Below are 16718 nucleotides of genomic sequence, written 5' to 3' on the forward strand. Positions count from 1 at the left end.
ACAGGCTCTATTCCTGCTTCGGCTGGTGAGCCTCTCCTGTGGAGTTCATTCAGACCCTCCATCAGAATCATCAGCTTCACAGCCTGCCTTGTGGATTTTGGACTCTGCACTCCCATGGTTATGTGAGACATTTTCATAAATTTTATATTTGTGAGTGTTTCCTGTTGATTCTGCTTCTCTAGCAAACCTTAACTAATACAGGCTGTAATCTCTGGAGTATGCAATCAGTGCAGAAACAGGGGAGGGACCTGCATGCTAAGCTTAGGGCATAAAGCCTGTGGGATTCTACTGCTTGGCGCTCTAGACACCACATTTGGTTGGGTGCTCATTCCTGCAAGATTGTGAATAAATTCTTTTCTTTTCCACAATCAAGTGAGTGTTTATCCTCTTTCAGATACAGTTTTATTTCTAATAATTTTGGGGGTTCATCTGGGATCCAGTGCTTTTGAGGAGGACCCTCAGGGAGGACAAAGGGAAGGGGCACCCTGCTGATTGAGCAGTCTTAGACTCCACCATTGGGCACCCACTTCTGACAGTGAAAAGTACCTGAGACGAATGCTTGGATCTGCCGGTTATGAATGAGAAAAAGGGAAGTGGAAAATCTGCCTCACAGTGACCAGGCAACTCTATTTGTATTGCAATAGAGGACTATTAAGTATTGTCTCGATTGTCGGGAAGAAGTCTGATGAGCCTGGAGTTGCATAAGTAAGTGTGGAGTCCCAATTTGTGGTTGCCTTCTCCCATGAGGGAAAGAACCAAAGTCAGATGAAGCCAAAGGGTACTGAGACAAAGGAACAAGCAAAACTCAGACTGGATAATGAAGGAAGTCAGCCAGTTGGGGAGAAAGGGAAGGCAGTACCTATAGAGTCCTCCGGGAACGTTCCCATGGATAGTTCTTAGGGAGAATGTTGGAACATTGGACTGATAAGTGATCAGATCAAGGGAAAGGACAAAAAGAAAATGATTAAATATTGTTGTTACATTTGGACAAAAGAAGACATTGTACCCCCTAATATAATCTAGCTAAAATATGGGGCAGATGAGATTGGCTCTGTGCCGACCTCGTACTTTAGTTTGATGGAAAAAAAACCTTCTCCAAAAAGGAGTCTGATTATGCTATGAGTTAGCTAAAAGGAGGGGTACTCTTTATCACATAAAAGTTAAAAACCCAGATCCAGAGACAAAATCTTTAGAAACTAAAGCCTGGGATCCTTTATTGAGCTTTCTCCTACCCTACGCTATTCCCCTGGGGCAGGGACAGTTGGGCCTTGATCTAACCTGCATTCCACCCTGGGAGCTGGAAGGACAATCAAGGCCAACAGTCCTCCTGTCACAACCCACCAACAACTGAGGAAGGAGTTGAAACACTATCAGAAAGGTGTATGAGGTTTTCCACTTCTGGTGGCTCTTCAGGAAAAGGGGTGAAAGAACTTAGACCTGTTGAGTCCCTATACCCCCTCAGAGAAATACCTATTGACCCCTGTGTTTCTTCCAATTCCTCCCTGTGGAAATGGGAATATGTATCCTATGACTGTCCCTCCTTTGTATGGTGACAGCAGATAACTTGCTCTGAGTTTTACAGGTCCAGTGCCAGAGGAGAATTTTACCTTAGGACAAACCATGCCAGCAGCTGACTTTCAAAGGGCCTCTTCCTTTAGAATTATGTGCTGGCTTTGTCCTCTGCTCTGTCATCCCTCAGGTACCTTGACTTGCTAGCCCAGACTCAGCTTCTTGAATTTGCTGTCCATCAATACCAACCCAACAGTTGGGTCCTCATCAAGTCATAGAAAAAGTCCAAATTCCAACCAGCCTGGGAAGGAGCCGATCAAGTTCTATTGACAACTGAGACGCCCATCCTAACAGCAGAAAAAGGCTGGGCTCACTGCACCCAACTGAAAGGACCCATATCTGATGATAAGTACCCAATAACACAGTCCGATTCTTTAGAAATAACTCCAACTTCAAACCCATTAAAAATTACATTAAAAAGACAATAGTTGGGAGACTAGAAGGGGGTTTCGGATTTGGAGTTTGGATTCTGTACTTTAACATAGTTAATAGTGACCCTGGTCAGAGACTCTTACCAAGGAAGATAGATGAGGGACTTAAATCTGAATTTTAAAATGATAATAATTATAGTAGTTATGGTGTTCTGAATTTGGGATGCAAAGAGTCCCATAAGACTGGTGGTGAATGTAATAGGAGGTTTAGAGTTCCAACTGTACAGTTTAATGCATGCCAAGAAATAGACTGAGAACACTTAATAAGTCAATGGCAATTGAGTGGGGAAAACAAGTACTTGTGTCCAGTACCAGTAGGGGGTGTTACAGCCAGACCTCCCCTTACCCTCCTGGGATGATAGATGATGGACTACCCAGTTTCAAGGGTGGATCATGAACATGGGATTAATTTCACAGGCCTATTGACCTTTAAAGGACAAAATAACCTTTTATAAAGGAGATTCCCCACCAAATTGCAAAAATTTTCAGTGTAACCCAGTGGTGATAACCCTCAAGAAAGCAGACAAACATCCAGCAGGGGACTGCAGCAGAGATGCAGTAGTATCTGATGGAAAATATGGGACGGGTGCAGACCTCACTGCAAAAGACCCTCTAGAAAGGTTTAGGATACAGGACCTCTCCCCAACACCAACACCACCTTTTCCAGTTAACTCTTCAATAGTGCCAAAGGAGACCCAGCTGGAAATTAGATCCCCCATACAGAATGATCCCAAAGTTGCCAAGGTGGTCAGGGGAGAAAATTGGAAGCAAACCATAGAGAGAGAGACAGGGTAAGGATATAGAAATATCTGGGTGGAATGGATCAAGTAAACAGTCCAGAGTCTAGACAAAAGCAGCTGTTATGCTTGTGCAACTGCCGCCCCACTGCTCTTATCATGCCCTTTCTGGTGGGTATGGAGGAACACAAAAAGGAGTTCAGATGCACGGTACTCCTCTTTCAGAATACATTCCTGCTGAAAATTGTAATACACTGTTCTCTCTTCCCTCTGGTCATGGGTGGAAAAGTCAAGGCCATATGGCTTCCTGCCTCAGTCCAGGAAACCCCTTTGCTGTCTCTCTAGATGGGGAGAAGGGCTCCAGGACATTGGGACTCATGTACCCAACCATGGGATGTGACTGAGGATAGTACTGGTAATTTCTCTAGTTTAACCACACCCCGAGCAAACCTTTGGTGGTATTGTGGAAAGGGCATCTCCGACCAGTATTACCTAAGAAGTGGAAGGGGACCTGTGCTCTGGTCCACTTGGCCATCCCACTCACACTGGCACTTGGAAACTAAGAGGAAGTTGTAACCCAAGGGAAAAAAACAGAAAAGAAAAGAAGATTCCATGGTTCCTTCGATGATTGAGTTTGTTTAACCAGTACAGGGGTGCCAAGGGGAATCTCAGATGAGTTTAAGGCTAGGAATCAAGTAGTTGGATTTGAGTCATCCTTATTCTGGTGGGTCACCATCAGCAAAAATGTGGATTGGATTTATCAGCTAAGGGAATAGCAGGACAGTTGGATGCTGCTAGCCAAATGACATGGGAGAATAGGATGGCCCTAGACATGATGTTAGTTGAAAAGGGAGGCACTTGTGTTATGGTCGGGGGTGGTGGTTTACATCTATCCCCAATAATACAACCCCAGATGGAACTTTCACCAAAACTTTACGAGGCCTAATGGCCTCATCTGAAGAATTGGCAAAAAATTCAGGCATTGTTAACCCCCTCACAAGATGGTTAGAAAGCTGGTTTGGGAAATGGAAAGGGGTGGCACTGTCCATGCTAAGTTCTTTAATCGTTGTAGCTGGGGTACCCACAACACTTGGGTGCTGCATTATCCCATGTGCCTGAGGGTTAGTTCAGAGACTCACTGAGGCTGCCTTAACCAAGAAAATGCCTATTCAGTACAGGCAAAACAATTTGAACCTCATTAAAGAAAAAGATCCCTATGATGAAGAATGTGAAAAGGCTTTTATCAGGTTTGAAAAACAGACTGAAATGTGGAAAATAAAAGAGTAAAAAAAGACGGAGGGGGGATTTGTAAGAAAAAAATTAAGTTTAGCTTTCACGCAAGATGGTGCATGACACATCTGATGCCAGCCTAGAAGTGGTGCCAAATCCCTATATAGGTAGAAACAATTTTAAATAAAGAAGGGCCAAGGTCACTGAAATGTAAAGCGCAATCAAAAGCGGGAACCTTCAGCGGGAAACATAAATTAGTTAAACTATCCAGAAAGGTTGAACCTCTGAAGTATCCAATCAGTGGAGATACTGGGGAGGGACTGTGTGCTAAGCGTAGGGTGTGAAGCCTGGGGCGTTCTAGTGCTTGGTGCACCAGCCACCACATTTGGGTGGGCGCTCGTTCTCACAAGATCGTGAATAAATTCTTTTCACCCCAAAAATCAGGTGAGTGTTTATTCTCTTTCAGGTATGGCTTTCTTTCTAACCTCCCTACATTTGGAATTTTTCTAGACTAGGATTTGAGATGGGAAAGAGGCATTTAGGGGAAGCTGCAAGCCCCTGGGTTCAGACACTAGGGCTCGGGGCCTTGGCAGCGCCATGGAGGATGTGGACTCACGTGGTGGCCCTTGGGGTGAGTGTCTGCACAGAGCAAAAGGGACCAGCTCAGAAGCGGGAGTTGCAACCGGACCCTGCTGGGTCATCTCACCAGTGGGTGTCTTCCCACCACAGCCGCACGCTCAGGAACCCTCCGTCTGCTCAATGCTTTCCTGCCCCAGGGCCCACCGAGCTGCCTCTGCCCTTGATTCAAAGAAACCCTGTGTATCCGTCAGGATTCTCTAGAGAAACAGAACCAACAGGAGAGATCTGTAAATATTAGATTTATAATGGGGTCTCCCCCAAAATCCCTAAGGCAGACTCTGAAGCTGGCAGTTCGGATGAAGGGTCTGGATGAACTCCACAGGAAAGGTTCACTGGCTGAAGAGGCAATGAAAATTCTCCTTTCTCCCTTAAAAGTCTTCAACTGATCGAATCAAATCCAATGATTGGATTATCTTGTTTGTGGGCGGCAGGTCCTTAGTTGCTCATAGATGTAATGAGCCACAGCTGCAATCACCTGACTGATGATTTAATAAATGACTCTTCTGCTTTATCAACCAGCCACAAAATATCCTTGCAGCGACTGTCAGGCCAGTGCTTGCCTGACCAGACACCTGGACACCATCACCTGACCAAGCCATCACAAGAACCTAACCACCACACCCTGGAATACCACTTTCTCCAAACCCTTGCCCTGGCTGGTAGGAGGAACACCTAGCTGTGACCCCCAGCCCACCACTGGGCACTTCCCCATCCTTGTCCCCAACCTGTCACCCAAGGTGCAGACCCCAGGCTGAAAGCGACAGAAGGGACACCGTGGTGGGTCACAAGCCTATCTCGCTTCACAGTTTTATTCTAAAGCCAGCAGGTCAGCCCACATATCTTCCTGCCTCATCCTGCTGTCAAAGACTCTGTTCCAGGGGGAGTCAGGGGCAGGGGCCAGACATTAAGTGCTTAACCTGAATTTTAATGGGAGATCCCAGGCTGTCCCTGTAGGCCATGTCATTCAATGCACAGGTGCATTGTGCATGTGCACATCTCCACTGTGCATGTTGTACGTGTGCATTGAGCATGTGCGCATGTGTGTGCATGTGCACATACGTGTGCCAGGCGGGAGATGTGGAGGAGAGGTGGGGCATGGAGGCTGAGACCAGAGGTGGCCTGGCATATGGTAGAAATAAAAGTCCCAAAGAGACGGCCTCGGGCTGGGCTAAGGAGAGGCCCGGTGGGTGTCTGGCCAAACCCACAAGCTCCTAAATGCCGATGCTCTTCAAGCTGGCTGAGCAGCAGAACTTGCCGTCTGGGCACCTGGAGCACTGTAGGTTGGGCGCGCAGGGGCAGGTGTGGTGCTGGCATTGTTTGGAGAAGGGGACCTGGGGGGAGAAGAGAGCAGGGGACAACACCTCCCACGAGGGAAGGAGACTTTGGTGGGCCCAGTCCTGAAAATGTCTCCCCTCCACCCCTCCCCGCTCTTCCCTGGCTCCTCCCCACCCAGCATAACAAAAATAGCTATTAGAGACAAGGAAGCCAAGGCAAGAAGGGCCAAGCCACTTGCCAAGATGTCACAGCTGCTTTGTGGAAGGAGGGCCGTGGGACCAGCCCCAGCATGAAGGTGCCGTCCCCCAGCCCTGCAACTATCTCAGCCCCCGCCGGACCCTGGCTGACCCAGCACGCATGCGCACACACTCGCTGATTGAACGTCACTTACGGCACATCTGCTATACGCTCAACACTGGTGGGTTCTGGGGACCCAGTAGGGGACAGGACAGACACCTTCCCTGCCCTCAAGGGGGATCAAATAGGAGCCTTAGGAGTGTAGGCCCAGAGCCAGACTTCCTCATTCAAATCCCTAATCTGCCGCTTTCCAGCTGTGTGAGAATAACAATTGGCAAATTATTTAGTTTCTCTCTGCCTCAACTTTATTACCTGCTAGATGGGTTACTAATGGCACCTAACACATATGGTAGTAAGAGGTTTAAATTATATAATTCAAAAAGCATCTCGCCACACATAGTAAGCCTTAGTGTCAGCTTTTATTATCATCCTTTTCCCCACTGGGAATATGGATTTGCAGCCAAACCAGTTCACACACCCCATGGTGCCAGCCAGCCTCCTCTCCACACCCCTCCCCAGCCTCCAGATCCCCCTGGCAGGCTGTGATCAGGAGTGTGACTGACAGAGGATGCTCTGAGCCCGGATAAAGCAGGACTCCTGGATCCTGGAAAGTCCCTGAGGAGTGAGGACTCCTGAACCACAGGAAGCCCAGGGAAGGTGGCTGGTGAGGCTGCTTCCTCCCTCCCCCACAGCTCCTGAGCAGGTCCCAGCAGTTGCTCTGTATCCACCTGACCATTCATAAGCAAAGGCCCTGTGGCTGCCAAGTGATGAAGTAGGGCCAGGCTAAGCCAAAGCGAACAAAGGACCTAGGTGTAAAAGAGTGAGTGCCTCCTTATGTTTTGCCTTAGCCCCCTTGCCTGCCTCACCCCAGCCTGGCCCTAGAGAGGGGGCCATTTTGTGGGTCTCCTTTCACTTTGTTGAGAAGAGACTCCTGCAGAGCAAAGGACTCTCATCACTGTTTCAAAATATGAATCTGTCAGATTCTAAAGGGTCTATAAGAGTCATCAGTCTACCCACCTCAGTTGGATACTTCAAGAGACAGAAACACAGCGCCATTATGCTAATAGCCAAAGATCACACAGCAAATGAAGGTTGAGCTTGTCCAGGCCCTGAGTCTAATAGCCTATAACAGGTGTCCCCACTCCATCCCACGCTGCCGCTAAAAAGCCTGGAGGCAATGCCCTGGCATCAAATGAGATGCTATTGGACTTGAAGTCAGAAACTGTGGTTCTGGCCATAGCCCAGTGTCATTGGCTGTGTCCTTGAGCAGTCACATGAACGTGCTGTTCTTCACTTGCCTCACCTGTAAATTAGGGGAACTGAGGCCAACTGTCCAGTTACTGTGAGGCTCAAATTACATCAGTGGTTTCCCAGCCTGCACTGGAAGTTTCTAAATGGAAAATGTCTAGCCCTGTGCAAAGGTAACGGGCAATTGTATTTTTGGCATGGACCAAGGAAGGTGGGTGCTGGGGGTTGCAGGGGCAGCAGGAGCATCCAAGAGTTGGCTGCATCCCCTCAGTCCATTGGGGCCAGATCACTATCTGGGGTGTGGGGTTGCCCTCCCTTATGACCTCATGTGAGCTCCATGAGGTGCCCTGTGCATACCTTGAGGCTGGCAGGGTAGCACTCCTTGCCTTTCTGCCCCAGTGGGGTGCACAGCAGTACCCCATGCAGCCATATATTGACGGCACAGCAGGCACCCATTCTACACTGGAAGTCCTGGTTACAGACCTGCAGATTTAGGGGATAAGGAACAGGCCATTAGCATCACCCAAGAGAAACAAGAAGGGAAGCTCCTTCAGAAACACCTTTGTAAAGAGAGAAGAAGGGGCTGGAGCATCACCCCTGGCCTCAGTCTGATGGGATGGCTTGAAATGTTCCTACCTGGACATTCAGGGCTCAGCCAGACACTGGATCTGAGGAGTCCTCCAAACTCCTTTAAGACCACCCCATAGGGAGGCGAGCCTCCCTTTCTGACAAGATTGGGGGTCAGGTGGCTTAGCTTTCTAACTCTGTATGCCAGCACTTAATTCAGTCTGGCACACAGCAGGTACTTATGGATGCTGGCTGAATGGAATTAATTAGAGTCCTTAGAAGGGAGAGGGAACCCTGATGGCTTGAGCCCCTGAGCCCCTAGGTGATCAATGCTGAGCTTCCTTGGACCAGAACCCTCCAAACCTGACTAAATACTCTAGGTTCATGCCTCCCTTTCCCACACTGGTGCCCCATGGTCTGCCAGAGGTCCAGGCTTCTCTGAGGTGCCAGCACCTGAGTGACCAGGTATCTTCTCTGTTGCTTCTGTTTTGGCCTCCATGAAGTCCAGGTAAGGATGGGCCCATCTGGGTTGGGCTCCCAAAACAGGGTCCACTGGTAAAGAAGCCTACAGAAACCCACTTTAAACAAAAGCCTGGGGTGTAGAAAACAGAACTCCATGCTGCTCCAGACTCAAATGGGCACATGATGGAGGATCATCCAAATTTCCACTTCAAGAGAAGTTCTGCATCTTTTCTGACCTGAAATTTGAAGTTAAGATTTGGTGAGCTCTTCTCCAACAGAAGGCCATTGAGTGCCCTCTGGCTGCCCATGTGGCACCTGGTAGGAACTGGAGCTCCCAACTTTCTCCCTAGAAGGGAATGTAGGGGATGCTAAGTCTGTTCATCACGCAGTCACCTGCCCAGGTGAGGTCATGTCTCACACCAACCAGCCCTCTGAATGCTCAAGGTTAGGGAAAGTGGACCCCACTTGATTCTTTTTCTCCTATAGTGGTGTGGAGATGCTGTTCCTTCCTGGAAGGAGAAACCATAGGCCTGAATTAGATGGCCACAGTGCAGAGAGCAGGGGAGTGTGGACTTGGTAGAACCTGGCTCTGCCTGAGCATCAGATGTGGGGCATCACAGAGAGACAGATAAAGAAAGGGACTGGAGAGAGCCTGGAAATTCTGGCTTCTCCTCAATACACCATCCAAACCACTAGTCATATCTTTCATACTCTTCCTTTTTCTCTAGTTATGCCCTCATTGTGCTTTTCAAAAGGTCAATTTGATATCACTATGAAGACATTCTCCCACTGTCTCTCCTGCTTGCCTGTGCAGCTGCTATCCTGGGTCAGATGTTGGAGCCAATGGAGAGGTTAACCTGGGCATCTGGTCAACCCCACTCCTCCTGCTTCTCCCTATGGGCACCCCAGGCTTCTCTCCTTTGCCCTCACTCTCTCACATCCTCAGGTTACACAATAGGAGGACAGCCTCAGTGGTTTATATTCATTAGCATAATTCTAACCTAACAATTTACTCATATCCTGGGTCTCAAATGCATTGATTTGTTTTTAATATTTGTTACTCTTTTGAACTCAGTCTTTTCCATTTAGAAAGAAGAAAGAAGTTTTCTGTTCTGTGACAATTAAAACTAATCTGATTCCAGGAATAGTTTGGAATTTCCATTCTCTATGTAAAAAGTTAGATGCAGTTTTAATAAAAGTTAATTTCTTTTTTCTTTTCTAGTGGCTTTTATCTGGAAAGCTCTTGGGTAAAATACTTCTTCCTATTTTAATAGGAAATATTCCCACTAGTGTAATACAATGTGTGCCCCAACTGAGGATGGTTCCATGTAAAGTCAAATAACTGAGAGAAAACCAAACTCTGAGTATTGTGAGCAGTATACTGTAGAGTTCCCACAGGTGTTGGATCTCTAACGTGAGATTGAATTTCTGTGAGATATCTGGATGCTTGCTTTTGGTTGCACTCAGCTTAATTTTGGTGTTTTCATATTCCTTTCAGAACTGGCCACAGAGTAAAAACCCTTAAACAGTAAGGGAAAAAGAGTTCCCATGCATGCTTTCCTTTCTTAAGAGTAATCAGAGGTTAAATTTACTAAAAGCTAGTAAGCTTACCTGCCTTTAATTAAGTCAACATGCTATGTACCTTTAAACTTGTCATATGAACTAGACCATATGTGAAAACCAAAATTGCCACAGAAGATAAATTAGAAGGTGCTAATCCAATTTGTAAAAAATTCCTTTCATTACATAATAAGAATCTTCATTTCACCAAAGAACTGAACTTCAGAATTTTCAGTGCTCTCCTAATGCATTTAAAATAGAATTCAAATTGCACATTTCTTGTCAAAAGCAAATCCCATTTAGTAGAGTGAGGTCTAATTAATTTGAAAATGATGGGAAATCTCTCCCTGAATTGCCGTATGATGGCTAACTTCCCAGTTCCCTTTGGTTTGTGGTGAGAATTGCCTTAGGAGGGCTGCCTGATTCTTTCCTGGGCTCGCATTGCATACACTCCCTGAAATCTTCCCAAAACCCAGGGCGCAGAAAACACTAGATAACTTACTCTTGTTACTATGCCACAGTTGGAAAAAGTTACCAAGAGCAGCGTGATGAAGATGCATACAGCAATTCTCATGGTCACTTGGGTGAAGGCAGAGCCCTGCCTGCTCCGATGCCTCTCACTGCCTCCTGCTCTGCCTCGTGCCTGTCAAGCTGGGAAGACAAGGCTCTCCTACACCCATCTCCTCCTCCAGGATTTACATGGTCCTTCCAGGGAGTGTGGATGCCTCATCTCTGATTTTCCCTTCCTTATCATGGATGCTATTCAGATGATCTCAGACAAGAAGATAAGGTCTGAATCCCTAATGTCATCAAATCAACCATAAAAAAAAAGAATACATGGGGTCTTTGACAGTTCACTAACTCTCCCAAGAATGCAGTGATTCCATCGCTTATCCATAGTTCATTTTATCTTATTCTCTGCCTGTGGGCATCCTTCTTCCATCCTGCTTGGGGCAGTGGGAGGGCTTTGGTAATGAATTAAGGGATTTACATTATCATTTATCCTTCCTTGCACTAAACCCTGCAGCATGCAGAACTGTTGGTTCCCTCACACCAAAACCAGCAGGAATTACCTAAGTACTTCCTGCATGCTCAGCCTGGGATTAGGAGCTGGGAGGGTACTAGTGGATACCCTGATCCTTTGAGAGGTGAAAATTCCTAAGGGGGGACATGAGACAGTGAGAACATAAGACTAGGCTTTGTGGGTTTATGTTCCTCTGTGGTACAGATAAGGTTTTGTTCTGTGACAGGCTCAAAACAAATACCAGTAAGGATCCTTTGATACAGCAACGAAGGAGCAGAAAGAAGATCAGCACACTCACAGCCTGGCATTTTCTAGGCTTCTTGCACAGAGATGTGCTTGGGCTGCCGTAATAGGTGCCTGGAACCCCTTCTGCTTTCCTGCTTTGTGTGGTAGGCACGGGATCATCTGTGGGAGAACAGACACTGGGGGCTCAGATGTCAACTCTGTGGAAAGTTGATTTAGGGCATCATCTCTCCTGCTGGGAGGGGAGGTCCCCAGACCTGGTCCTCTGGATTGCCAGACAACAGTGAGAGCTCCCGAGTCTCTATCAGACAGTCCAACTTCTCTCCACAGTCATAAAAGTCAGTGTTTCCCAACATACGCTTTGCAATATGCTAATAGGTGTTGCTCATACAATAAAAATAAATAAAAGATTTCTACTGGTCAAAAATTTGAGAAACAGAGCTAGACCACTTAAACCAGCTTTTTCACTGCAGGACTTTTCAGGACCTTTCATATGCTAATAAACATTTGAATCACCAAGAAAGAAAGAAATTTGTAGTATTTCCCAGACATATTCATCCTCAAAACCTTTTTTTGTCCCCCAGAGCATCTCATGGTACTAGAGTTCTATGTAGAAATAATTACAGGTTATGCTCCCAACCAAGAGACTCCAAAGTACATGATGCAAACATTGGCAAGACTGAAGGGAACTATAAGTGTTTCACAATAATAGGTGAAGACTTCACCACACCCCTCTCCTCCATATATAGAACAACCAGACAGAGGATCAACAAGAAATAGAGAACTTAAACAATTTGATAAATGAATTAGACCTAATAGATATGTATAGATCGTTATACTGCAAAACACCAGGATATACATTATTTGCTAGTGCTCATAGAATATTCTGCAGGATAGTTCATATGCTGGGACACAAAACAGGTCTTTATAAAATTAATAAGATTGTAATTATCCAAAGTATTTTTTCTGACCATAACACAATGAAACTGGAAATTAATAATCACCAAAGAACAAGAACTTTCACAAATATATGGAAAATTTAAAATACACTTTGAAATAAACAGTGCATCAAATAAGAAATTGCTAGAAAAACCTGTAAATACCTGGAGATAAATGTTAATGAAAATATATCATATCAAAACTCATGGGATGTCACAAAAGCAGTGCTGAGAGGAAAGTTTATTGCCCTAAATGCTTATGTTAAAAAACAAGAATGATGTTGGTTTGTGCAGGTTAGTTTGAGGCCCCAATACATCCCAGAGTAATTTTGGCAGAGAATAATTTGGGGAGAAAGAAGGAAATGTTAAACTTCCCCATCTGGGAAATTCCTAATGTTCTTGAAAGCAGTGGGGACAACCAATTCAATGGATTGAGCCCTCAATCTTGGGGCTCACCCCTATGAAACTTATTCCTTCAAAGGAGAATCTAAGCCTACTTATAATTACGACTAAGTGTCATCCCCAGAGAACCTCTTTGGTTGCTCAGATGTGAACTCACTGCCCTACCCCCTCTACATGGGACATGACCCCCAGGGGTGTAAATCTCTCTGGCAATGTGGGACATGATTCCCAGGGATGAGCTGGGACCCAGCATCGTGGGATTGAGAAAGCCTTCTTGACCAAAACCATTCCTATCAGCCCTAAAGAACACCTAGAGCCTTATCTGAGATTCTACAAATGTTCCAGACATTATGATTACTTTCCAGAAACCGATAAGGTCCAGTTGGATTCCTAGGCCACATAAGTCCTGAAACACAGAGGGCCCAACCTCTCCAGAACATCAACAAGTTCCATCCCCCCATTGATATTATCAACAGCCCTACCAACATGAAAAATTAGAATGCACATAGCACAAACACCCCTAAAGATAGGGAGAAAGATTGAAGGTGACAGTTGAGTTTTACAGAGAAGATAGGCTTTAACAAATGAATATGGCTGCTGAATGATTATATACATATTTCTTTTAATTTCCAGTGTCTTGGAGCAGCTAGAAGGAAAAACCTAAAATTGTGGAACTGTAACACATTCCAAACTCTGAAATCTGTTCTACAACTAATTGTTGCAATATGCTTTGAAATTTATTGCTTTTTTTGTATATATGTTATTTTTTCACAATAGAAGAAAAAAGTTGTTTCTGTGAGAAAATCAATAAAAGTGATGGATCTCTAGTTAGGATGACAAAGAAAAAAAGAGAGAGAACATAGATAAACAAAATAAAAATAAGGGGGAGGTCATTATCATGAATCTTAAGAAAATTTTTAAAACTATAAGCAATAAACTTGACAACTTAGATGAAATGGACAAATTCCTAGAAACACATAAAATGCCTGTGCTGACTTGAGAAGAAATAGAAGATCTTTACAAACCAATAAAAGTAAACAGATTCAATCAGCCATCAAAAAACTTCCTACAAAGAAAAGCTCAAGACCAGATGGCTTCACAGGGGAATTTCTGCAAACTTTCCAAAAAAAAAAAAGCCAAAAAACTAATCTTGCTCAAACTCTTCCAAAAAATTGAAGAGGGCATACTACCTAACTCATCTTATGACGTTAACATCGCTATAGTGCCAAAACCAGATACAAATGCTTCAAGAAAGGAAAACTAGAGACTAAAACCTCCCTAATGAATATAGATGCAAAATTTCTCCACAAAATACAAGCAACTTGAATCCAATAACAAATTAAAAGAATTATGCATTATGACCAAGAGGGGTTTATATCAGGAATGAAAGTTGGTTCAACATGAGAAAATCAATCAATGTAATACAGCACATGAACAAATCAAAAGAGAAAAATCACATGATCATATTGATTGATGCTGAAGAAGTATTTGACAAAGTTCACTATCCTTTTCTCGTAAAAACACTTCAAAAGGTAGGCATTGAGGGACACTTCCTCAATATCATAAAGGGCATATATGAAAAACCCATAGCAGCATCAGCCAGCATCACACTTAACAGTGAGTGAGAAATTGAAAGCATTCCCCTAAGATGGGGAATGAGACAACAATGCTCATTGTCACCATTATCTTTCAACATTGTACTAGAAGTCCTAGCTAGAGTGATCAGACAGGAGAAAGAAATAAAAAGCATCCAAACAGGAAATGAAGAATTGAAACTATCATTCTTTGAGTCATGTATCCTACCGATTAACACTACCAAATATAAATAAGTTCTTGCATGAACTACTTCAAAGGTATGAATCTACTACAAAGGGTCAAAAATGGGAGGATATAAGTGGGAGAACTACTATGGCATGCTATAGTTTATATTTAACAGAAAGACATAAACAGTACCACAGAAATAGCAGGGGTAAATAATTTGGGGGGGGGAAGAAAAGCCTTAAAGGAGTCTTTGGATTTTCTATTTGTTGCAGGTGTTTTTATTGGTGATTCTTCTCTTTGGAGCAATAGAAAATTGCCTAAATGTGAGCGTGTTGGTGATTGCTCAAATAAGTGAGAATAATGTGTGTTCTAGTTTGCTAGCTACTGGAATGCAATATAACAGAAACGGAACGGCTTTTAGAAAGGGAAATTTTAAAAGTTGCTAGTTTATAGTTCTAAGGCCAAGAAAATGTCCCAATTAAAGCAAATCTGTAGAAATGTCCAATCTAAGGCATCCAGGGAAAGATACCTTAGTTCAAGAAGGCCGATGAAGTTCAGCATTTCTCTTTCAAGTGAGAAGGTACATGGCGAACACAGTCAGAGTTTCTCTCTCAACTAGAAAGGCACATGGTGAACATGGTCAGGGTTCCTCTCTCATCTGGAGGGGCACATGGTGAGGTGAGCATGGCATCATCTGCTAGCTTCTTCTCCTGGCTTCCTGTTTCATGAAGCTCCCCAGGAGACATTTTCCTTCTTCATCTCCAAAGGTCGCTGGCTGGTGGACTCTGCTTCTCATGGTTATGTCATTCTGCTCTGCTCTCTCAGAATCTCTTCTTTCTCCAGAATGTTTCCTCTTTTATAGGACTCCAATAAACCAATCAAGACCCACCAAAATGGGTGGAGTCATGTCATCACCTAATCTAGTTTAACAACCACACTTGACTAAATCGCATAATCCAGGAAGATGATCTGATTACAGTTTCAAACATACAGTATTGAATAGGGATTATTCTACCTTTATGAAAGGGGATTTTGATTAAAACATGGCTTTTCTATGGGGTATACTTTCTTTCAAACCAGCACAATGTGAGACATGGCCTGTTAGCTTTGGACAATACACATTATGCCCAATGGATAGATGTGGCTGAAGGATACATTGACTGAGAAGCAGAATGACAAACCATCATGATACATATGATGGAATATTGTGTCTACAGAAAGGGACGATGTCATGAGGCATGCAACTAGATGAATGAAACTTGAGGACATTATGTGGTGCAAAAGAAGCCAGAAACAAAAGAACAAATACTGTATGCTCTCTTTTTGAAAACACTTATAAGAAAATTGGAGCATAGATTGTGAGCTCTTACAGTAGTCATACTTAGTCTGAATTTATAAGTATATTTCTAGAGCCTGAGACAACAAGCTGTATGTGCTTAAGCTAGGACTTCTCCTATCTTTCAGACATCTAAGATTCAGAGCCAAGCTCTGCGGCACTGAGAGTCAGCATTGCTACATACAATAACAAAGTAACCAGCAAAGACCAGGCTTCCCTGAGAGATCAAAGGAAGCCCACCTGGTTGGGACTAAGTTAAATCAGAAGACAGAGCAAAAGATGATAGTGTATGTACTCTAGAGTTTCACCTACTGTATGAGACCAAAGGCAGAGAGTTTTATTGTGTCTAGAACCTACATTTTCTAAAACACACAATCTAAATCAAGCTGTCCAGATAGCTCATTTAAACAACACAAACACTTGGAGTCCAGAACAGGAACAAGAACTTGTAATTCTGTATAGCTTAAAGTAATAGCCGGAGACATCCCAGAGTATGGTGGCATGATAATTTAGCATATTGGTAGAGTCCCTTGAGGGACTGAAGTAAAAATATGGAACTATTAAACTTTCCCATCTGGGAAACCCCTGGTGCTTTCTCAAACATTAGGGACTCCCAAGTCAATAGGCCAAGCCATTGAGTCTGATGCTTACCTTTATGGAAATTATTTCTGTAGTGGAGAAGCTAAGACTCCCTATAATTAGGCCCAAGAGTTACTTCAGAAAACCTCTTTTCTTGCACAGATGTGATCTCTCTCTCTTTCTCTAAGCCCAACTCTACAAGGAAAATCATAACCTTCCCACCGTACATGATGTTCAGGGGTGAAAGTCTCCCTGACAACATGAGGTATGTTTCCCAGGGAAGAGTTTGGCCCTAGCACTGTGGGATTGATAATGCCTTCTAGACCGTAAGGGGAAAAGAAAGGTAACAAGATATCTGTTGCTAAGAGAGTTCAGATGGCATTGAGAAGCTATTCTGAAGGCTGCTTTTATGCAAACTTT

Source organism: Tamandua tetradactyla, chromosome 11 (genome assembly GCF_023851605.1).
Source record: "Tamandua tetradactyla isolate mTamTet1 chromosome 11, mTamTet1.pri, whole genome shotgun sequence".
Classification (NCBI taxonomy): Eukaryota; Metazoa; Chordata; class Mammalia; order Pilosa; family Myrmecophagidae; genus Tamandua; species Tamandua tetradactyla.